This window comes from Lissotriton helveticus, chromosome 2_1 (genome assembly GCF_964261635.1).
Source record: "Lissotriton helveticus chromosome 2_1, aLisHel1.1, whole genome shotgun sequence".
In the NCBI taxonomy this organism is placed as follows: domain Eukaryota; kingdom Metazoa; phylum Chordata; class Amphibia; order Caudata; family Salamandridae; genus Lissotriton; species Lissotriton helveticus.
The window spans coordinates 904,949,697-904,974,568 of NC_136059.1; the positions used below are offsets into that span (position 1 = coordinate 904,949,697).

Consider the following 24,872-nt stretch of genomic DNA (forward strand, 5'->3'; position numbering starts at 1 on the left):
AAATTGCCCTGGCCAAAGAAAAGCTTGCCCTGGCAAGAGAGCAGCAGATAAGTGGGCTAGCTCCCACTGGTGGCAGCAATCTCCCAAGAGATAGAGAGAAGGGTTTAGATACTAAACACCTGACTAAAATAGTGCCCCCCTTTAAGCAAGGGGATGACATCCAGAAATGGATGGCTGCTCTGGAGAGGGCCTGCACTGTGCAGAACATTCCCCAGAGTCAGTGGGCAGCTATACTGTGGCTCTCCTTTGATGGCAAAGGTAGAGATAAGCTCCTCACTACAAGAGTAGAGGATGCTAACAATTACCAGGTCCTGAAAAATGCACTGGTTGATGGGTTTGGCTTAACCACTGAGCAGTACAGGTTGCTGTTCAGAGACACCCAGAAAACTCAGTCTCAGGACTGGTCAGACTTTGTTGATTGTGCCACTAAGGCTTTGGAAGGCTGGCTACTGGGTAGTAAGGTTACTGATTTCAAAGGATTGTATAATCTAATTATGAGAGAGCAAGTCTTAAATAATTGTCAGAACCAGTTATTACACCAGCACCTGGTAGACTCTGATCTGACCTCTCCACAAGAATTGGGTAAGAGGGCAGACAAATGGGTCAGAACCAGGATTAGGCCCAAGAACCAAGGTGGTGACCAGAAAAAGGAATCGACCAAGCCTCAAGAGAAGGGTGGGAATAAATCTTCAGATCAAACCACATCAGGGCCCCAAAAATCCTCTGAGGGGGGTGGGTCCCAGAATCCTTCCAATAACCAGAAGAAACCTTATTGTTATCCCTGTAAACAGGTGGGTCATTTAAAAACTGACAGCAGTTGCCCAAAGAATAACAATAAGGAAAACATACCCCCAAGTAACATTCCCAAACCTCCTGTTACTACTAGTAGTAATCCCCCAGGTGGTGGGAGTGCCCCCAAGAATTTGGGTGCATTTACTTTGGGAGTTCCTGGGGACTCTGGCCTAACCAGGTCCCCAAACTTAGATACTCTTGTCTGTGAGACTGGCATGGGGTTTGCCAACTTCACCACTTGTCCCAACACTTTGGGCAAGTACAGACAGGAGCCCCTCATCAATGGTATAAAAGTTGAGGCCTATAGAGATACAGGGGCTAGCATCACTATGGTGACTGAGAGTCTAGTCCCCTCAAGGCAACTTTTACCTGGTGCCACATACCAGGTGACCAATATTGATGGAGTACAGAGAGATCATCCCATGGCAGTGGTCAATCTCAGCTGGGGAGGTGTCACTGGCCACAAGAGAGTGGCAGTGTCACCAAACTTGCCTGTTGATTGCCTACTGGGGAATGATTTAGAGCTCTCAGCCTGGGCTGAAGTAGAGCAAGAAACCCATTCTAAAATGGTGAACATCCATGGTAAGGGTAGTAGGGCAGTGGTAGCCACAGCCCCAGTCCAAGATATCCTCCCTGAACAGGTCAGGAGGGTTGTGCCAGTCACAACCCAATCTCAGACAACTTCCTTCCCAGAACAGGTTGTCAAGGCTGTGATGGTCACAGCCCACACCCAAACTGAGCCCCCTCCTGAAAAGGTTGGGAGAGTTGTGATGGCCACAGCTCAAACTCAGACAGATGATAGTGTTGTGAAGCCTGAAACTATGGATCACTCCACTCAGACAGAGAGTATTGAGGAGGAAGAGAAACCTCCCTCCCACCAGACTTTAGGAAAGGATCAGCCTCCTCAGGGAACTGATCTGACCCCTTGTGAAGAAACTGCCACAGAGGTAGTCAGGCCTAGCCTGGCAGAGCCCCTGATGTCAGTGGACCCTTCCAATGTGGGACCCAGTCTGGAGCAGGTAACCTGCCCCTCTCTACCCTGCCTCAGTCAGCCCAGGGCTGTAGAGGTCAGGGAGGCCAGTGTGGGACCCCAAAGGGCCCCCTGTCCAAAAGAATTCCCCAATCAGCAGATTAATGGCACTGAAGCTAGTAGACCTAGCCAAGTGAAAATAAGACACACTCCTGAGGGATCCCCCTTAAAATTAGTTAGGGACCTCCCACAGATGGACACTGTTGGGCACAGCCAAACTTGGGACCTGAGGGCCCCAGACCTGACCTGTCCCTCCAGTAAGCCAAACAGAGGGACCCAACCTCCAGCTCTAGGTAGCCAGAGGTTGACCCTGAGAGCCCAAAACAACTCAGTCTTGGAAAGAAAGGCCTCTATGGTGGAAAATGATTGGAGGAAGCTGAGCCCAAAATTAGTGGAGCCTCACTTCAGTACTCCATTTCAGCACCAGCCTTTTACTTTGCCAAAACGCACCACAGGTAGAGATTCCCTATGGTGGAGACCCTCAGACACCCTTAGGGTGAGGGATTGCTTAGTGGACCATGAGATAGGGGGTAACCATGCCAGTGCTGGTACTTCCTTATATGGCCACTCAGGCAATATAGGCTTACCTGGCAAGGCTAGCCTTATCTCCTTTCGTTTGGGGGGGGGTTATGTAGGAAGGTAGATCCCTGACTATGGTTGCCCCCAACTTTTTTGCCTGGTGTTTTGCTGGTTTTCTGACTTAGTTGACCTGAGGCCCTGCTGTTCAGGATCTCAGGCCTACTGCTCTCTCTGTAAAATGGATTCCATGTACCTTAGGTACATATCTAAATTGGATACTGAGTCACCTTATCAGTCCCTGTACAGTGTACCTTAGGTACCCAGGGCATAGGTGTACCCAGGGCCTACCAGGGGCTGCAGCATGTATTATGCCACCCCTGGCTGGCCATCCAAATCTGACACAACTGGCTGCTTGACAGCTGGGGCAAGGTGGTGTAATCACCCTTTGCTTTAGATATAGTATACCTATATCATCCTCACTGGGATCAGCTCCTATTCCAAAACAGCATGCCAGGAATCTCGGCATCATTATGGACGATGTCGTGTCCATGAAGGACCACATCCGTTCATTATGGGGCAAGGGATTCGCAATACTTAAACTCCTGGCAAAAATCTTTTCCTGGATACCCCTGGACTGTCGACGCACTGTCACTCAAGCCCTTCTAGTTAGCCGCCTGGACTATGGAAATGCCCTGTTCGAAGGGATGAACGAACACCTGTTCTCCCGCCTACAGATCCTCCAAAACCAGGCGGCCAAACTGGTATGTAACAAAGGCAGGCGAGACTCGGCATCCGCATGTCTCAAAAGACTCCATTGGCTACCAATGCGTCAGAGGGCCACCTTCAAACTACTCTGTCATGCACACAGAGCTCTTCATAAAACGGGCCCCCTCATTCTTCAAGAGAAAATTGAGTTTTACATCCCCAGCAGGAACCTAAGATCAAACCACCTGGCGCTGGCTAAATCCAAGCGCATCTACAAAGCGCGAACTGGCGGTCGCGCCTTCTCATACCTGGCAGCCAAAAGATGGAATGAGCTACCTGTAGACCTCAGACTCACCACAAACTACCTTCAATTCCGCCAAAAACTTAAAACTCACCTTTTCCCCAAAAACTAACTCCCCAATTCAGTCCTCAGCAGTTTCCTTTGATTTACAGCGCCGTGATGTCCCATGGGACGAGTGTCGCGCTTTACAAAAACCATAAATAAATAAATAAATATCTAACCCTAAAAATGGACACACAGATCTCCTATCAGTCACTCCTATGGCAGGCCTTAACAATCCTGAAGGCAGAGTGCTTGGAATCGTGTGAGATGGTGCTCTGGCATGAGCTGAGCCTGTCTGCGGCTTTCGGGATCCATCCCTTAGCCGTTTCCATGATATCGCATACCATATACTCTTAAGTGCATTATAATCCTCGCGGTTATGTGCCAACTCTGGTATCGCTTTATCAAAACATGTCGAGTAAGGTGTCATACGAATTGGAATACTAACCCCTCGCCAATTCTGGCGACGGGGTTAGCATTCCACCCTTCTAGAGGGACACGACATGTATGTAACCCCTAACCCCGGTTAAAGTCAGACAGAGCCTTAGCATCCACAAAATGGATGCTGCCACCGAGACACAAGTCTGCCCTCCTGCTGCTGGGAGTCCTCCCGGAGCAGGAGATAAGGACAAAGGGTTTCCTGCCAGGGGCGGTGCCAGCACCGTCCCAGACAGGGTTTTGTGTATTGTAGGTAGGCAGGGCTTTAGAGGAAGGTGACTGCACGTGGCACCCCGGTGCTCACTGTGCATAGGCTGGCTGGAACCAGTTCCAGGGTCACTCCAGACCCTGTGCTGGGGAAAAGCCCGCCAAGGAAGTGGGTGTAACCACCCCCCTCCTAGTCCCACCCATAGGGCAGGACTTAGTCGCGTGCCAGCCCCTTTTTACAGGATAAAGGTAGAGACTGGCCCCCTTCCAAATCAGATCATCTTTGAATCCTGAAACTACTTTCTGCGAAAGGAACTCAAGACTTCTTCCTAAGATTTCTCCCTTGTGACTAAGGAGTAGTCACCCTGCATCCGCAGGCACCATCCAAGAACACTGCGGTCTGCTGTAAGTCCTTCCTCCGGAATCCGACTACCCAGCTCGACGAGAACCGGCTTCCCTGGCACCTCTGACCTCTACCCACCTCTACAGCCCAGCTGAGAACCGTGGGTGCGACGAGACCTCAAGGGACCGGCCATCTGCAAGACTGCACGACTTCTTTCCAGCAAGCCCGCCGAGTAATCTACTGGTGAGTGCTTTGGGGTCCGAGAAGCCCCGACTCTGAGCAGCTCCAGCTCCGAAGTGCAGCCCCCCAGCATCTCCACGATCTGCGTGGGGCCCTTCTACTTTTCGCTGCTCACCGCGTTGTTTGGCTACTAGCCCGTTGGCTTGTGGCCTTCCTGACGACGCCCGACGACATTTCTGCTGCTGGTCTGGTTGCTCCAGACTGGCCCTTGCTCCCTTCCCGAAGAGGAGCACCCCGGACCCTCCTGGTCCACTCAAGACGCCATTTTGAGTCCACCGCGTGGGCTTGAATTAGCCAAGGCTTGTTGCCCAATCCTGGGTAACTTCGACGCCAACGACTTCATCCTTCGTGGGACAGCTCGCACCTCCATCCTGGTCGCCGACAACGCCTCCTGGTCCGAGAGACTGCAGAGCCCAGCAGCGCCCACTCCCCTGACTGCGGTGACTTCGCCCGGTGCCATCCTGGTGCCCACTTAATCACTGGCTAGTGATTCAAGAACTTGGTCCCCTCTGCTTTCAGGTTTTCTTCTTCCTTGATCCAGGCTTGGATCCATCGAACTTTTCTTCACTGGTCGCCTGCCAGCAACTTCTTCCTTCCAGGCTCCTGGTCCGGCAACGAGCTCCCCGACGTCTTTTCAGACCTATGCAGCTGCAGCCCCTGGGCTAGGTAACTTCGGCACTTCGGTGTCCCAGCATAGCCTCACTATCCAAGGGTCAGGATCCACTGTCGCTTTCTCCCTACCAGGTCGGGTTCGCCCGTGAACACTAACTTTGTGAATTCTAGCTTCCATAGACTTTGTCCCGCATCCCGCGTGAGAGTGCACACTCTGCACCCGAGTCCCCTAGGCCTCCTAGTAGTAATCTAACGATTCCCTAGTCCAGTCCTAGCGATTCCAAAGCCTATTAGAACTGTTACTTACCTGCTAGTAATTCGCATTCCACTTTTAAAGTATATGGTTTTTCGTGCCCCTCGGGCATTTGTGTATAACGTGCTAACTTAAGTATTTTCATAAGAGTACAGGGTTGTTGTGATTCTAATAAATACATTGTTTATTTTCATAACACTTGTGTGGTGTCCTTTCACTGGGTGTTCAAGGGGTAATGTGATGGTAAAACAGCTGGCTTAACACGCCCTCTAGAGTCTTAGCCTTAGACTGCTCGTATCCATGCTACTAGGATAGCTGGTCTATAAGGTTGACTTACAACCAATCATCAATAAGGGTTGTTTGGACTGATATATAGTGATCACTAGAATAGTGAACACTGCACATCAGGCCAACTTCTCACAACTCCCTATGCACTCTGCACTCCCTATGCACTCTCCACTCTGCACTCCCTATGCACTCTGCACTCCCTATGCACTCTCCACTCTCCACTGCCTATGCACTCTCCACTCTCTATGCACTCTGCACTCCCTATGCACTCCCTGTGCACTCTCCACTCTGCACTCCCTATGCACTCTCCACTCTCCACTCCCTATGCACTCTCCACTCTCCACTCTGCACTCCCTATGCACTCTGCACTCCCTATGCACTCTCCACTCTGCACTCCCTATGCACTCTACTCTGCACTCCCTATGCACTCTGCACTCCCTATGCACTCTCCACTCCCTATGCACTCTCCACTCCCTATGCACTCTGCACTCCCTATGCACTCTGCACTCCCTATGCACTCTGCACTCCCTATGCACTCGGCACTACCTCTGCAATCCCTCTGCACTCCCTATGCACTCTGCACTCCCTATGCACTCTGCACTCCCTATGCACTCTGCACTCCCTATGCACTCTCCACTCCCTATGCACTCTCCACTCTCCACTCCCTATGCACTCTGCACTCTCCACTCTCCACTCCCTATGCACTCCCTATGCACTCTCCACTCTCCACTCCCTATGCACTCTCCACTCTCCACTCCCTATGCACTCTGCACTCCTTATGCACTCTCCACTCTGCACTCCCTATGCACTCTCCACTCCCTATGCACTCTCCACTCTCCACTCCCTATGCACTCTCCACTCTCCACTCTCCACTCCCTATGCACTCTGCACTCCCTATGCACTCTCCACTCTGCACTCCCTATGCACTCTCCACTATCCACTCTGTTGGACAGGCCCCAGGAAGGGCTCGCTCCCTCCCCGCATGACGCCCCGCATCTCTGTGTCACGGGCCCGGGCCCCCTTCAGCCCCATTGCCCGGGCCAACCGCCATCTTGGACACTGCACCACGCGGCCGCGTGGCCTCAGCTCGACCCCAAACCCTGGGCCTGGCCAGGCCCCGACATCCCGGCACCACCATCCACCCAGGAGGTGAACGGACCACTTGGCAGGTTAATGGGAGAAAGAAGGGGGCGATGGCTCTCCCCCGCCAGGTGCCGATCGCCCCCAGCCTCCCCGGGTGCTGGCTCCACCCCCCTGCTGGGTGTCTGGACTCCCTCATCCCGGACCTCCCGACCTCCCAGTGCGAGGGCCCGGACATCAAAGGGGGCCAGACCTATAACTGAGGCAGCCCCAGAGCAGGAGGGCAGTTGTATCCTGGAGTCGAGAGACACCGAGAGGAACTCATCCTTGACGGACTGCTGGCGCTGCCGCAGCCCTGCCTTGTGAACTATCGCCCTGCCTGCTGGCCCTGCCGCGGCCTTCTGCAACCTTCATCCTCGTGGGACCTGCTGGCGCTGCCGCGGCCCGTTGTAACCGTCATCCTCGTTGGGACCTGCTGGCGCTGCCGCGGCCCGTTGCCATCTACGACCTCTTCGGGACCTGCAGGCGCTGCCGCGGCCCGTTGCCATCTACGACCTCTTCGGGACCTGCTGGCGCTGCCGCGGTCCGACCCGTCCGAACACCGAGCTCGAGGATTGTGAGCTACCGCCGTTTCACCTCAGTACCAGTAGGTACCAAGACTGTCCCGCTACCCCCTTCCCCTACTAGAGACTAGAATTGAGAGGACCATTGTGTCCTGATCTCCTTGTATCGTACTACCTTACTTCAAGAACTGCCTATAAAGGGTGTTAATCTGATCTTCGTGTGGTGTCCATCTGTGGGGGGGAAGTTACTTGTCTGTACGATCGCTGGAGACGGCCCTCACCGGAGGCCTCTCCCCTTGTGCTCGGCCGACCCTCCAGGTCCCCGTCTAACATTGGTGGCAGCGGTGGGATCCGAACCAACGCGTAACCGTACAGAGAGTAACTCACCCTACGACTAATCCACAATGACGACCAGAGAGAGCGGATCTGCAGAGAAATTCCAGATGGAAAAACTGGAAGAGTACAACCACCGAGAGCTAAAACAATTTTGCATGGAACTAGGCATTGCCACCACCGGTCTGAGCACGAAAGAGGACTTCAAACACGCCCTAGAATCCTGGGCAGTGACAAATACCGCCGAAGCCCGGAGACAAACACCGCTCTGACGGAAGAAAGGAGAACGGATCTCTCCCGGGAAGAGATCCGAGAACGAGAGAAAAATAGACTTCACGAGTTAGAGTTGGCACGGCTCAAATTAGACGGAGAGTTGAAACTGGCAGAACAAAAGATGAACTTAGAACACTTACGGCTCCAAGAAGAGCGAGAGGAAAAGCAGAGACAGAGAGAACTCGAAGAAAAAAGACTGGCATACGAACACGAGTGCAAGCTGGCGGAGATAGAAATGCGCAAACAGAACAAAGACCTAGGGGTGGCCGAGCAACCGCGCCCCCCAGGGACTACCGAACAGAAGGTCCACATCCCCAAAGATGTGGTCCGTGAATATTATCGGAACGACGACATACAGCAGTGGTTCAAGGCCTACGAGATCGCCATGACTGCCCACCGGATCGCTCGAAGTGACTGGGGAGCCGGTCTATGGGGGAGATTCGTCAATGAAGGCCGGGATGCCCTGCTGCAGCTTCCGGACCATCAAATGATGTCCTATGACCACATGAAGGCCGCCCTCCTCAGTCAGCTCATAGGATGTCCTATGACCACATGAAGGCCGCCCTCCTCAGTCGATATGGGCTGATGCCCGAGATGTACCGCCAGAGGTTCCGCAACTGCACCCGGATCCCGGGTACAACCTGGATAGAATATGTGAACTATTTCAGCCGAGCCTTCGAGGGATGGATCAAGGGTAGCAACGTAACAACCTACGAGCAGCTCTTCAACCTCATTGTGTGGGAGCACCTCTCCAACAACTGCTTCGTCGAGCTCAGGCAGCACCTCCTCGACAGCAAATTGACTGACCCACGGCAGCTCGCCGCCGAGGCTGACCGATGGGAGAGCACCCGGGTAACCCGGAGTGGACCAAACGAGCAGAACAGAACCAACCAAGGTCTTCATCGTCCCCGAGGAGGAGGAGGAGGACAGGGCCGGGGCAGAGACGCCGTCCCGGCCGCTCCCGCAAACAACACCCCGCCCCCGGCCGGCCGGGGCAACCCCCCGATGCGCCCGGGGTTCCAAGCCAACGTTACGTGTCACCGATGCCAACGAGTCGGCCACTATGCCAGTGACCCGACCTGCCCAAAGAACCAGACCCCCGGGCCCCGCCAGGTGGCTGCCGCCGCCCTAGGGGAAGAGCAAGTCTCCGAAGAGCCTGACGAGTACGAGCAGGAGCAGCCCGAGTGGGAACCCGCCGCCATGACTCTGGCCTGCCTAGGGGGAAGAGACCTGATCCCGCGGGCTCCCCTACCAGCCAACACCAGGAAATACAGTCAGTGGGTGAACATAAATGGGCGTAAGGCCGAAGCCCTGCGTGACACAGGGGCCAGTGTGACGGCCGTCCGTTGTCACATGGTGACCCCATAATAAATCCTGCCAAACGTTCTTTGCCCCGTCCGATCGGCCGACAATTCGGAGAGCCTGTGTCGGATGGCCTGCGTCCCCTTCGAATGGGGAGGAGTGTCCGGTATGCTAAAAGTGACTGTCCGCGACGATGCCCCCGTGGACTGCCTCCTGGGGAACGATCTCGAGAGTTCCCCGTGGGCAGTCGTTGAAAGAAGAGAGCACCTGGGGATGTTGGGCCTCCCGGGCTGGGCGTGTGTAACAACCCGGTCCATGGCCGCCGACACGATCCATGGATCTGAAGAACCTGAATGGCCAGCACCGCCTCCCCCGATCGCTCCAGAGGGAAACTCCATCCCTACCGACCCCCCGGAACAAACCCAAGAAGAGGCCGCTCAGCCCCAAGACCTTCCCGACCTGGCTCAGTGGCGTCAGGAAGGGGGGCCCACCCAAGAACAATTCCGGCAAGAGCAAAAGACATGTTCCTCCCTCGAGGGACTGCGACAGCAAGCGCTCGCCCAGAGCGCAGGAGACACCGCTGGATCTATTGGGACAATGACTTACTGTACAGCGAACAAAGAATAGCGGAGCTGGGGGCCAGTCGAGTGCTGGTGGTGCCCCTCCGCTTCAGAGACTTCCTTTTGAACTTGGCCCATGATGTCCCCCTGGCTGGACACTTGGGGCAAGACAAAACATACAACCTCCTGGTGACTCACTTTTACTGGCCGAAAATGAGAAATGACGTCTCCAACCACTGCCGGTCCTGCCCGACCTGCCAGGCCAGCGGGAAGAGCGGCCGCAAACTCAAGGCACCCCTGCAACCATTCCCCGTTGTGACCACCCCGTTCGAAAGGGTGGGAATAGACATTGTGGGGCCCCTGGACCCCCGAACAGCACAAGGGCATCGATTCATCCTGGTCCTGGTGGACCACGCCACCCGCTATCCTGAGGCGGTTCCCCTTCGAACTGTAACCGCACCAGTGGTAGGTCGAGCCTTAATGGGAATCTTCTCTCGGGTGGGCTTCCCCAGGGAAGTCGTCAGCGACAGGGGCACAAACTTTATTTCAAAATATATGAAATCCTTATGGCAACAGTGCGGAGTCACCTACCGATTCACAACCCCCTATCACCCGCAAGGAAACGGACTGGTCGAGCGATTCAACCGCACTCTCAAGGGGATGATCATGGGGCTGGAAGAACCCCTACGCCGCCAGTGGGACGTGCTGCTACCGTGCCTCCACTTCGCCTACCGAGAAGTACCCCAGAAGTCCCTCGGCTTCAGCCCCTTCGAACTCCTGTACGGACACCCTGTTCGCGGGCCTCTCAGCCTAGTTAAAGAAGAGTAGGAAATGGCCCCCCTGAAGACCCCTCCAGACGTCTACAAGTACCTCCTGACCCTCCGTAATCAGACCCGGCGATTCAGAGAGATCGCCAAAGCCAATCTTGAGGCTAGTCAGGAGGACATGAAGAAGTGGTACGATCAACATGCCTCCTCCACCGAATTCGAGCCTGGCCAGCAGGTATGGGTGATGTCCCCCATCGAACCTTGTGCCTTACAGGACAAGTGGACGGGGCCCTTCAAGGTGATCGAGCGTAAGAGCCCCGTCACCTACCTCATCGACATGGAATCCCCCCGGAACCCCCTCCGGGTCCTCCACGCCAACAGACTCAAACCCCACTTCGTGCGCTCGGAGCTCAGCCTGCTGATGGCTACAGACAGTGGAGCGGAAGAGGACTCCGAGCCCCTCCCTGACCTACTGGGGACCGGGGAAAAAGATGGTTCAGTGGACGGGGTCCAACTCTCCGAGGCCCTGACCCCGGAGCAGCGCCAAGACTATCAGGCCCTCCTGCTGCAATTTGCAAGCCTATTCTCCCTCGCACCCGGGGTCACCCCCTGGTGCCTGCATGACGTGGACACTGGCGACAGTCCTCCCATCCGACACCGGCCGTATCGAGTACCAGACCGGGTACGCACTTGCATCCAAGAAGATGTCTCCAAGATGCTCGCACTCGGAGTCATCGAGCCCTCGGACAGCCCCTGGGCCAGCCCGGTTGTACTGGTCCCCAAAGCTGCGGCCCCGGGCCCCACACCCGAGCTCCGATTCTGCATCGACTATCGGGGTCTGAACGCCGTCACCCGAACCGACGCTCACCCCATCCCCCGAGCCGACGAACTAGTCGACCGCATGGGGGCGGCCCGCTACCTAAGCATCTTCGACCTGACAGCGGGCTACTGGCAGATCGGCCTCACCCCCAGGGCACAAGAACGATCCGCTTTCTCCACCCCGGATGGACACTACCATTTCAGAGTGATGCCATTCGGCATGAAAAACGCTCCAGCCACGTTTCAACGACTTGTGAACCAGGTATTAGCGGGCCTCGAAGAGTTCAGCGCCGCATACCTGGACGACATCACGGTGTATAGCCGCCACTGGTCAGACCACCTCCACCACCTCCGAGGGGTCCTGCAGGCCCTCCAACAGGCCGGCCTCACAATCAAGGCCAGCAAGTGCCAAATCGGCCAGGGGTCCGTGACCTACCTCGGACACCAAGTGGGGAGCGGTCAGGTGGCCCCCCTCCAGCTCAAGATCACTGCCATCCAGTCCTGGCGCCCCCCCGTAACCCAAACCGAGGTCCGAGCCTTCTTGGGGCTCACCGGATACTATCGGCGGTTCGTGAAGGACAATGGCAGCATTGCGGGGCCCCTCACGGAACTCACATCCAAGACCAACCCAAAAACAGTCAACTAGACTCCCGACTGTCAAGCGGCCTTCGAGAGACTGAAGGCCGCCATGTGCAACGCTCCTGTGCTCCAGGCCCCCGACTACAGCCGTGAGTTCATCGTCCAGACTGATGCCTCAGACCATGGCATCGGGGCCGTCCTCTCCCAACTGAACCCCAAGGGAGTCGACCAACCAGTGGCCTTCATCAGCAGACGCCTCCTGCCCCGAGAACAGCGCTGGAGCACCATTGAGCGAGAGGCCTTCGCCGTAGTATGGGCCCTCAAGAAGCTCCGGCCTTACCTCTTCGGAGCCCACTTCCGGGTACAAACAGATCATCGGCCCCTGCAATGGCTAATGCAGATGCGGGGGGAGAACCCCAAACTATTGCGATGGTCCATCTTCCTGCAGGGGATGGACTTCACTGTGGAGCATCGCCCTGGCCAGGACCACGCCAACGCGGATGGCCTGTCCCGCTTTTTCCGCCTCGACGAGGAGAGTCCCCAAGAGGATGGGTGACTCTCCCCGCCTTCAGCTGGGGGGGACGCATCTTGGACAGGCCCCAGGAAGGGCTCGCTCCCTCCCCGCATGACGCCCCGCATCTCTGTGTCACGGGCCCGGGCCCCCTTTAGCCCCATTGCCCGGGCCAACCGCCATCTTGGACACTGCACCACGCGGCCGCGTGGCCTCAGCTCGACCCCAACCCTGGGCCTGGCCAGGCCCCGACATCCCGGCACCACCATCCACCCAGGAGGTGAACGGACCACTTGGCAGGTTAATGGGAGAAAGAAGGGGGCGATGGCTCTCCCCCGCCAGGTGCCGATCGCCCCCAGCCTCCCCGGGTGCTGGCTCCACCCCCCTGCTGGGTGTCTGGACTCCCTCATCCCGGACCTCCCGACCTCCCAGTGCGAGGGCCCGGACATCAAAGGGGGCCAGACCTATAACTGAGGCAGCCCCAGAGCAGGAGGGCAGTTGTATCCTGGAGTCGAGAGACACCGAGAGGAACTCATCCTTGACGGACTGCTGGCGCTGCCGCAGCCCTGCCTTGTGAACTATCGCCCTGCCTGCTGGCGCTGCCGCGGCCTTCTGCAACCTTCATCCTCGTGGGACCTGCTGGCGCTGCCGCGGCCCGTTGTAACCGTCATCCTCGTTGGGACCTGCTGGCGCTGCCGCGGCCCGTTGCCATCTACGACCTCTTCGGGACCTGCTGGCGCTGCCGCGGCCCGTTGCCATCTACGACCTCTTCGGGACCTGCTGGCGCTACCGCGGTCCGACCCGTCCGAACACCGAGCTCGAGGATTGTGAGCTACCGCCGTTTCACCTCAGTACCAGTAGGTACCAAGACTGTCCCGCTACCCCCTTCCCCTACTAGAGACTAAAATTGAGAGGACCATCGTGTCCTGATCTCCTTGTATCGTACTACCTTACTTCAAGAACTGCCTGTAAAGGGTGTTAATCTGATCTTCGTGTGGTGTCCATCTGTGGGGGGGAAGTTACTTGTCTGTACGATCGCTGGAGACGGCCCTCACTGGAGGCCTCTCCCCTTGTGCTCGGCCGACCCTCCAGGTCCCCGTCTAACACACTCCCTATGCACTCTCCACTCCCTATGCACTCTCCACTCCCTATGCACTCTCCACTCCCTATGCACTCTCCACTCCCTATGCACTCTGCACTCTCCACTCCCTATGCACTCTCCACTCTCCACTCCCTATGCACTCTCCACTCTCCACTCCCTATGTACTCTCCACTCCCTCTGCACTCTCCACTCTCCACTCCCTCTCCACTCTCTCTGCACTCCCTCTCCACTCTCCACTCTCCACTCTCCACTCCTTGTTTCACTCAAAAGAGGACTAGGTACACAAGCCTACAACGGGTTAATAATTAAAGGGGATCAAACAGGTTACGTCTGTTAACAGTATTCACCCGAAACACAAATTAACTCCATGTAGAATTACAGATGAATGGTGGGCACAAATTCTTTAATAAAATGCAAATGAAACACGGGGAAAACATATACGAATCAATTCAAATGTAAACTCAAATAATCTTAACCAAGCCGACCCGATTTTATGCAGTGCATTACGTTACGGGAATGGAGGCTGAAAGCAACTCACTTGGACTTCGGTCGGCCGCGGAATGGCCAAAACAAACCTCGACGAGCAAAAAAAATAAACCCCGCCCACGGCCGCGATGACGACATCGCAGAGGCGGAGAGCGAAAAAATCTCGGGAACGCCCACGAATCTGGTCCGGCCATGACGGACAGATCTCTGTTCCAATGGCTAGCCTCCATTTATGGAGCTAGCCAATAGAACAGAGGGCAGGACTAAGCCCTACACTGCAGGGACATAAGATTTCTCCTGCGCGGAGCTAGGAGCTCCGACGCCAGGCGAAACCTAAAAATTACAGACCACAATTCAATAGCCTTATGGCTAAGTGGAGGGTTCAAGACCCTATCACTCTATGTTGAGAATTTAGCAGGAGAAAACATTGATGTAGGTCGCACTCACAGGGACTAGGTTGTTAGTTTAGAAGCTTTACTTTCCTACTTAAATGAAACATCACTTAACTTTAGGCAAAATACTTAACCTAATTACCACATCACCTACAGTTACTTGGGCCTAGAGAAATGTAGGATGACTCTCCCAGGGAGACTGATGGTCAACTAAATCTACAAATTACAGAGGATAGCGTAAAGGCCAGAGCTGCCGACCTTGGAGCTGGGGAACCAGGATCGAGTCTGGCACCAGCTAAACATCCATTGTTTCTGGGCAAATCACTTAATCTCCCCTTGCCTACCAAAAATGAACGTGTACTTGTGTAACGTAACTAGTGCTCACGTAAAGCCTCCAATATCTACAGATATAAAAAACTGCCCACAAAAAAGGATACTCTGTCTCCAAACTAAAGTGCAAACAGGCCATGGCCGTGGAAGTGGCAAATGTACTGTACAAAACATTGCAAGATATTATGTTATGTTAATTAATTTCTAAAGCGCACAAATACCCATGTGTCTCTTGGTGCCGATTAGGTACAGCAGTATAGGCGGAGCAAGAGAAGACTAAAAATTAAGAATCCAAGTTTTTAGCAGTTTTCTAAAAACCTTTAAGGTGAGAGCTGCTTTGATATTTATAGGCAGACTGTTCCTGAGTGTGGAGGCTTTAGATCCCATCACACATGCACTCTTGTATTGTAATTGCATTTATATAGCGCTTACTACTCCTGACGAAGCATCAAAGCTCTTTTTTTCGGCGAGTAGCACGCTACTTCGGAACCCATAAAGGATTAGTGTTGAGTTAGTATAGAGAAATATGAAAGTAATTTGAGTGGTGGATATGTTAGTCACTTATTTGGATTTAGAAGCATAGTGTATAGACAGAAGAGGGAAAAGGTTTGCATTTATATTTCGCTTGCTACCCCTGATATGGAGATGTATGACGGTACGACGCGTACCGTCACAACGTGTGCTTTTACAACGCGTCTTTTACAACGCAAGTCGTAACCACGACTTGCGTTGGGGGCACGGATAGTAAATAATATAATTTACTATTCCAACACCAGTCCCCGTGGATACTAGGGAAGGTGTTGGAATAGTAAATTTACTACTCTTTATCCTCTAGCGCCCTCAAGCGCAAGTCGTGGTTACGACTTGCGTTGTAAAGGACGCGTTCTAAAAGTACTGCGGAGTAAAATCCACGTCGAAAAGGATGTTCCCCCTGATGAGGTGATGAAGTGCGTTTTGGCGAGTAGCACGCTAATCTGGAACCCATAAAGGATAAGTGGTGAATTAGTATAGTGAAATATGAAATTAATTTGAGCGGTGGACATCGTTAGTCTGTTATTTCGAGTGAAAAGGATAGTGGAGGGATAGAAGAGGGAAGGATTTTGAATTCATTTATTTATTTTTGGGACATCATAGTAGTTGGAGGAGGCTCTCGATGAGTAAAAGGGAGGTGGAGGAAAGAGTCAGAGGGAAGGGTTTAGAAATACTTGTTTGGGAGATCCGAATAGTAAAGCAGTATCAGATATGAGATGATTCAAGGAGGGGAAGAGTATAGAAAGGGTTATTTTAGTAGTGGTATGGGGTTTGGGATGAATGAGAGAGTGTAAGTAAAGGAAATATTGATAGAGGTATAGGGTGAGAAATAGGGTAGTGCCTTAGAAAGAGTAGTAGAATGAATGAGGTTTGAGATGAGTCAGAGAGATAAGGTAGAGGATATTTTGAGAGCGCTACAGGGTGGGAAATAGGTTAGTGCATTGGATATGCTGAATTTGAAGAAAAGATAAAAACTATATAGATGCATAAGTACATGGAAGGTATCTGTGATAGAAGCTATTGGTGTAATCAAGTTTGGACAGAACAAGAGAGATGTTAGCCTGGACCTTGTGTGGAAATCCCAAATGGGGGAAGATTCATTGTAGAGTTTTTATAGTAACAAAGCTTGATCTTGCTAGTTTGTCCACTTGGAGCTTGGAATCCATGGTCATTCTGAGGTTTCTTACTTCCTTTGATACTTTAGGCGGTGGTCCCAGATTATCAGGCCAGGCGGCGAGCGGGTCATAATTTTTCCAATCGCCACACGTGAGTATTTCCGTTTTGGATGAATTAAATTTGAGATGGCTCCACGGCATCCATTGATCCATTGCTCTGAGACAGCTTAAAATAGGTGACTTTCCAATTTTTGGGAGGCATTCTAGTTGAAGGAGGTTTTGCACGTCATATGCATAGATATTAGAATTAAAAAGGAGTATGCCGTTCCTGAACTAGGGAGAGGAGGTGTAGGAAGCTTGTGTCCTATTCCAAAAGTGGAGACAGGGGGTATCCCTATTTGGGAAATAGGGCCCTCACACACCCAAGCTTGTCATGCTTCAACATAGGGCATGCTCCTTATCAGACCGGCGCTGCAATACCTGACGGGCACCCTATCAGGGGCTCTTTGTTGGAGATCTTGTGCCCCAAGCTGTTTGGTGCAGTGTGGGTGAGGGGCCAGATGGTGTAGATGCGAGAATGTGGTGAAGGTGTGGAAAGGATTAAAAATGGTGGCCAGTGATGCTCCAGAACAACAATTTTAATCAGGTGAGCCCACTGGTCCCTTTTAAAAAATTATGATGGAGGCCACTTAGGGAATAATGTCTAACAGTGGCCATGAGATCGACATGTTTCTTGTCTGTAAGCGTCAGATTGATTACTTGGCAATTCTTCAGGGCCAAAAGTAAAGGATCTATTTACACTGAAGTCAGACCACTAGTACATTCACGTTGTTGGTCCGACAGATATCTAGTAACCTAACAGTGAGGTACCTTAAGTAGGAAGTAGGCCAGCCTGTTGTGGGCATGTTACTTGCTCCCTCGATTCAACAGTGAAAGGATGATGCTAAAATACTGCGTCAGTTCTCAGCATTTGTTGTAGCGGACAGCACCTACCCCGTCCTTCACCGTCACAACGGTGTTTGTTTTGAGCCAGGCACATCGCAGCTTTCTAATTTGTTGTTTTATCTGCTTTATCTTTTTATTTCTCCATGGTGCCTTTTTTCTTTTGTACTGTTTCTGGTGGTATTAGGATATCAAAAGCGTATTGTAGCCCCTCGTATAATTTTTTAACTGAATTTATTGTGTCAGGATCTGTACTGGATGTTCGCTGTGCTTCTAAGTGTTCCAAATTGAGTTTGTTCCATGGTTGATAGGTGGATGCACCTAAGGTGGCTTTAGGTGCGTCGCTTAATGTTATTTTAAGTTTGAAAGTAAGCAAATGGTTGTCTGACCATGTGACTAGGGTCACATGCAAATTAGCACTAATGAGCCACAACTAAATCAACCTTGAAACTAGAGTTTAAATGTGTCATGTTTCTGGAAATCGCAATTTATAATCCTGATATAAGTTCTATTAAACTAGCATAAGCCTCACTATCACCTGTCATGAAAATGTGAATCATTCTTAACAATCTCCTAAGCCTTGCAATTCAAGCATTCAAAACACCCTATCTTAATAAAATATCTAATCTGACACATTTCCACCAAGCCTATAAATTGCTTTTTCTATGCACAGCTCTAGAAAAGTTCACCACATAACAAGTGCAAGCCAACGGCCTTCTCCACCATACTCTGACAGGCTGCTTCTTGCACCCTCATATCAACATGACTCTCCATGTCCTAGAAGAATTACTCACACATGTGTGCCCTACAATTCAAAGGTCTGCTGTGGATGTAATCCTTCTTCAAAAAAGGATCACCAGTAGCATCCTGCCCCAACCTCACACACTCTTCTAGACCAGAGAATATGTGCTTTCTCACCTCCTTTGCAATACTTACGGCTCACACAATTCTATAAGAAACTCATTACACACAGCAGCTGTTAGCAATAAAGAGCACTGGTCACATAAATATGTGAGCAAGTTGAATACATTCCATTGGGAAATGCATGTTCATCAAAAAGGCTGTTTATCTGCGATGACAAAACCAACCTTTTTATAATTGGCCCAGATTACAAGCCACCCACATCCCAAGAAATGATTATGCTACTTAGGTCCCTAGCAAACAGTTTTAATCACAAACTCTCACTACCACTCACAGCAAGCAGAATATATGTTTTTGCTTGGGTAGCTTGAACCTGCTAGTCATAATGAATTAGTCCCTCCCATCAAACGTTCCATATTGTTTCCATGTCTTAGTTTTTTCCCAGCCTTGCCTAGGTCGAATTACTGCTCCTGGGTCTTCATGCCATCTAGCCAGTCCAAAGTGTTCTAGACTAAGAAGTTGATTGCTTACTGGAGATTAAATCATATATACTCCTAACTTGGCCAGTACCTCTGGCTCCACATCTGCTCCTAGACCAAAGTTATCTAGGATTCCACTACACATATCAAAATCCTCCTTACCTCAGAGACAAACCACTACATAAATCAGGATCACCTCATCAGAACCAACTCAAACCTACTGTGGTTATTCCTATAAACAGGCTCACTCCCACTTTAGATGCTGGTCATTCTATGTTGGGATCATCCCCCAGTATTGCCCTTCTCTACATCTACAAGACACTGCTCCCCAACACCATCTGATCCCATGTCATCAACATCATCTCTTAGGCTGACGACACACATCTCATCCTCTCCCCGACGGACAAGACTAACACCACCAGAACCAACTTCACCAATTGCATGACCATGGTAGCAGAATGGATGGAGAACTAACTGCCTGAAACTTACCTCTGGTAAAACAGAAGTACTGGTCTTCGGAAACAAGACCTCCTGAGGGGACACCACCTGGTGGCCAATAGAGCTACGACCAACACCAACCATCCACGCCAGAAACCTGGGAAACACAGTGGACAAGTTAAACATGACAGCACAAGTCAATGCACTTAGCACTGCCTGCTTCCAAATCCTATGCATTCTCCGAAAACCTTCAAATGGCTGCACAGAACACCAGGCGAACTGTCATGCAAGCACTCATCACTATCAGACTCGACTATTGCAACGCACTGTACGCTGGAATCTCTAAGCAGCTCACACAGGGGCTCCAGACCATCCCGAATGCCGCCCCAAGACATCCTCAACATCTCATGCCACACCCACATCTCATCCTACCTCAGTGAGCTCCACAGGCTCCCCATTCACAAATGTAGCCAGATCAAAGTCCTCACACACACATACAAAGCCTTGCACAATACCAGCCCTGAATACCTTAAATGTCGAATACACTTCCACCAGCCCACCAGACACCTACGCTCAGCCTCCCTCTCATTCGCACACACCCTGCATTCACAAAAGCACAGGCAGGTGAGCATTCTCCTACATTGCACCCAAAACTTGGAACAAACACCCACAGCACATCAGAGCCTCTTCCTCACTTCTTGAGTTCTGCAAGAAACTGAAGAACTGGATAGTCGAATAACCTCACAGGGACCTCTCACTTCTGCTCTATTGCCTAGATACCCTCATGGGTGATTAGCGCACTCTACAAATCAACATAACATAACAATACATAACACTATATCCCAGTTTCAAGACCCTAGGGAACTTCATACCACCGTCCTATCTCTAAGGGATGAATTGAATGTCCTTTTACGGCCCCCTAATAACCCTTCCTGTACAAAATTATAGGGCTGGACAACTTTAAAACTTTTTCCTACTTTGTATGTGTGCTTCACAGTGCAGTACACATGAAAGCAAGTCTGGGCGGTGAACTCCGCTACATTACGCGGAGCTCGTGGAGTTCAGAAAAACTGATTTTTTTCCCATGCTCGCATCCGTCAACCTCAAGTTGGCTAGCGCGAGCGCGGAAAATCCACCTTCCAGTGAAACTTTTCCTTGTTCATGATCGTCAACATCAAGTTGGTGAGTGCGAGGGCGGAAAATCAACCTCCTGGTGAGATTTCTCATTGCGAGTGGTCGCCTATGCTCGTGACCGCTCGCGCTGAGAACTGTCCGCTTACGTTGAGAAAGCTGCCGCTCAAGTAAAAATCTACTCGAGCGGCAGAAAGGAAGCAGCACCCGTTGCGCTGTGCATGGTGCTGTTTGCAATGATAGTACAGTGCAGACAAGCACCTGGCCATGAAATTCACTGCGAACATCATTTATCCAACGCACTCCGCCACTTGCGGAGCTACGCGGAGCGCGGCAGAGTTTTTTTTGCACTTTGCGGAGTTCCACATAGCAGAACTCCTCGAACTCCACCCAGGCTTAATGCAAAGTCGGAAAAGCAAGGAGAAATGAAAACATTGCTCATTTTAACACCTGCTTTTCAGAGGGGTTACATTTTTGGAGCTAAACCCTGTCTACTAATGTTAATTGATAGGGTTTTGCATTAAAAAGCATGGTTGGTTGAATTGGAACGCCCAGGTACCACCCATGTAATGCCCCTTTGACACAAAGTAATGCAAAGCAACGTGAAAAGCAAAGCATTTCACGTTACTTTGTGTTACTTTTCCATACAAACCAGCGCTAAAACCAATTTGTGTTGGTTTGTTAATCCCCAAACAGGTTTAGCGTCGGGTGTGCGTTAAAAATGTAATGCTAGGGGCGTGGCTTGGACGCCGTGCAAGATGGCCGGCTAGTTGCAGAGCTCTGCCGCATCACAGACTATTTGAACAGTTTTCCCGATGTAAAGGGAAGCGTTTTTGCAGCAGCCTACAACATCTGTTACCGAAATCGGCGGTGAGCACCTGCATCTCTTTTACGACCCCTTATGAGCCGTTTTTCTGGTGTAATTCGCGACGCGCCTGTCGCGTACTGGAAACGCGCGCTTTTGGGACGCCGCCATTTTGAGCTACCGCAGCACCAACGGACATCTCCGTTTATTTATCCTCTTCAGCGCTGGCTCTCCGCTCTCTTCCTCAACCACCTCGCGGACATTGCGGTAAGCGCCGAAGAGCTTCCTGCTGCTGTAATATGCCCTAATTGTAACCCTCTCCTCAAGATGCGTTTATCGCTTGTCAGGAAGCCGCCATTTTGAGCGTGTTTGTTCGTGCTGCACCTTCCTTCAGCATAACGACTTTCCTTCATGTTATATGACATGTCTGTTGCATACTGGAGTGTTCCACATTTGCTCACTTGTTTAATATATGAACATTCTTTCTCATTAATTTTCTTCTGGATATATAACAGTATTTATACAATTGCATCTCTACGCCTTCTACAGTGTGCCTGCCTATTATATTGGACCATTGTGCGTTCCATGTTGTTTTGTTTGGCACATTCTGACCTACGTTCCAGCCAGTTTACGCCTTCTGCCACTTCACAGGTCATGGTTGGCCCCTCTATGCTCTGAGCTTTACAATGCTTCGCAAGGCAGTTGTGTCTCTCAGCGATTTTTTGTGAGTCCATGAGTACAGCTTAATTTCAATTGACGGTGTGTTGTCTATACACCTTCTTCTCTTGTTATCATTAATACTGGTCTTTCTCGTATGGTCAAGTTACGCAAGCCTAACTTCATTTTTCCTTCCTCTGTGAAGACTCCTCTAAATTCTCCCGCTGATTTGCTAGCTCCCTCACAGTATCTCAGATGGCGACATCTACTTCTCAGCGAGCCTCACAATTGCAATCCTCTTCAAATAAATCCTCACCCCCGGCGTCTTCTTCCAAACGACTAAAACAAGATCCTCCTTCACCGGATAAGTCTTCCTCTTCATCCTCCATAGATTTGATTTTAGAAGAAATCCGGGCGTTACGACCATTTGTTGAGGAAACCAGTAAAGACATGCAACTTTTAAAAGATAAGTGGGAGTCCATGGATGCTCGTATCTCCTCACTTGAACAACAACTCCCTGAGGTCCAATCTAACGCACAACGCATCATTTCCTTGGAAAAGACTGTACTTTCACTTAAACATCATACGGAGGATTTGGAAATTCGAAATAGACGGAATAACCTCCGTATTTATGGTTTGGCAGAATCTCTTGTAGGGGAGGACCCAGTTACTTTTTCCTCTACGACCATCAGCATCCAAAGGGCCCACAGACTTGGACCGCGTACAACTACATCTACAAAACCTCGGGGTGTCATCATCCTTTTTTTGAAATTTACGGATCTTCTATCCATTCTTTCTGCAGCTAGAGCCAAACGACAAGTATCCTGGCAAGGTAAACGTGTATTTCTAACCCAAGATGTATCTAATGCTACCACCTCTAGACGTAAAGAATTTCTCTCCCTTCGCCCTTCTTTGCGATCCATGGGAGCACGCTATGGTTTGTTTCATCCCTGCACCTTCAGAGTGACTCATCAAAATAAGACTTGGACCTTTCAAGAACCTAGTGAACTTCGAAATTTCCTCCTCCTGCAGAGTGGTGAAGGAATGGAGTCCTCCCCTTCAAATAGTGGCTAACTGGTTTACTATTCTTCTTCCTCTACCTTCCAGTTGATCTTTTCTTTTGTGTATTTAGCACGTCATGTTTGTTATGCTTCTTGTTCTTTCTCCCTTTACTTATTTCCTCTAGTATGTTGTAATGATTATTTCTGCTTTATATTCCGCTTCCTTGTATTGTATGTTCTTTTACATTATTTGTATCTTCTCTTATATTCATTTTTTATTCAATTTGACTTTCTTATTAATTGTTTTTTCTTCTCTCCATTGCAGAATTGTACTTTACCGACTATCCCCTACATCCTATGTCATCCCTACCTAATTTTGTGAGGTCTCGTGCGGTTTTGTTTCTGCTCCTGGTCTGCTTCGTCTTGTTACGCGTCACCACTTCCTCATATCCTTCTTTGTATACATTTTCAGGTATGTTTTCTGCAGTCATCCTTATAGATTTGTACTGTCTTCTTTGTTTTCTCTCTCCCTCTTCTCGCTCTAGGTTTTCTCCCTTTCCTTTCTCCCCTCTTTTCCCACTTCCCCGTATTCTTTTCTCATACTTTCTTACTTCCGGCCTTTTTATACTTGGTTTTTCTTTTTACTATTACTGTATATTTGCACTTTTCAACTTTGAAATGTTTACTCTGTTTTAATATTTAAAGTTGTTTCATGGAATGTGAAAGGTTTTAATCATCCTATTAAGCGGCAGAAAGTGCTATCTCACCTCTCCTCTTATAACCCTGACATTGCTCTTATCCAAGAGACCCACCTCTCTGATGTTGAATCTCTAAAGTTGAAAAAACAATGGGTTGGTACTGTGTTATTCTCTCCGGCCCCCCATAAAAAGAATGGAGTTGCCATTTTGATCCACAAACGACTCAAATGCAAGGTTGTATTAGAAGAAAAAGACGATGAAGGTCGTTGGGTATTAGCTAAATTACTTATCAATGCAATTCCTATTACCTTGTTTAATGTTTATGGCCCCAAGCATTTTGATTCCTCCTTCTGGCCCACAATCACCTCCAAATGCATCCAACATAAAGATGATTGTTTCCTTCTAGGTGGCGATTGTAATCAGGTAGTTGACCCCTTTTTGGATCGTAAATCCTCTGTACGCTTCACCCCACATAGGCCCCATAAACAGTTCTTGGATACTATTGCACCGCCCCACCTGGTTGATTCTTGGAGACTCACTCATCCGGACTCTTTAGACTTCTCTTTCTTCTCTCCTCCACATGCTTCCTTTTCCCGTCTAGACTATATTTTTCTTTCCTCTTCTCTATCCCAAAATCTTTTATCTTCCTCTATCGAACCGATTGTCATCTCTGATCATTTTCCTATTGTTACAGACTTTGACCTCCTTCCCCCTTTTTCTAAATCATCTCGTTGGCGTTTTAATTCCTCCTTACTAACTGACCCTACTTTCTCCACATCCTTCCGCTCTTTTACTACTGAATTCTTTCAGTTCAACTCTGACCCTCATCTTCCTCCACATGTTTTATGGGATTCTTTCAAAGCTATAGCCCGGGGATTCATTATTGACTTTGTTTCTAAGAAGAAAAAGAAATTTCTCCATAAGTGTACTGCTGCTTTAGCGCATATTAAATCCTTGGAACATCGGTTTTATACTTCTCCCCCCAATCATATGCCTTCTCAACTCCTTCAAGCTAAAATTGTCTTTAACAAACTTACCACTGATTCGGCCTCCTCCTTTCTTCTTCGCGGGGGTCGTAACAAATCGGGCAAATTACTTGCTAATTACCTTAAGTCGCGGAAAGAACGTACTTTCATAGAATCCATCTATTCTCCTTCTAATGTTCTCCTCCACACCGATAAAGATATTTTGAATCAATTTCATTCTTTTTATAAATCTTTGTATACTCCCGAAAATCCCCCTTCACCTACTCTTCTTCAATCCTACTTCGATAATTTGCCTCCACCTGATACGTCCCAACTTAATTTCTCAGACATCGAAACAGATTTTACCCTACATGAACTTTCC

At 50.4% G+C, this 24,872-nt stretch overlaps 1 long non-coding RNA gene across 3 annotated transcripts in view; it reads left to right on the forward strand.

Annotated features, from left to right (window-relative positions):
* The window catches only part of LOC144819540 (uncharacterized), a 162,327-nt gene that overhangs the window by 120,508 nt on the left and 16,947 nt on the right, over positions 1-24,872 (forward strand). The window contains exon 3 of one of the 3 annotated variants that reach the window (XR_013607433.1): positions 23,153-23,299. The exons of the other annotated variants lie outside the window; for them this stretch is intronic. This is a non-coding gene — a long non-coding RNA (uncharacterized LOC144819540). The remainder of the gene's footprint in view (positions 1-23,152; positions 23,300-24,872) is intronic. 3 annotated transcript variants of the gene reach the window in all.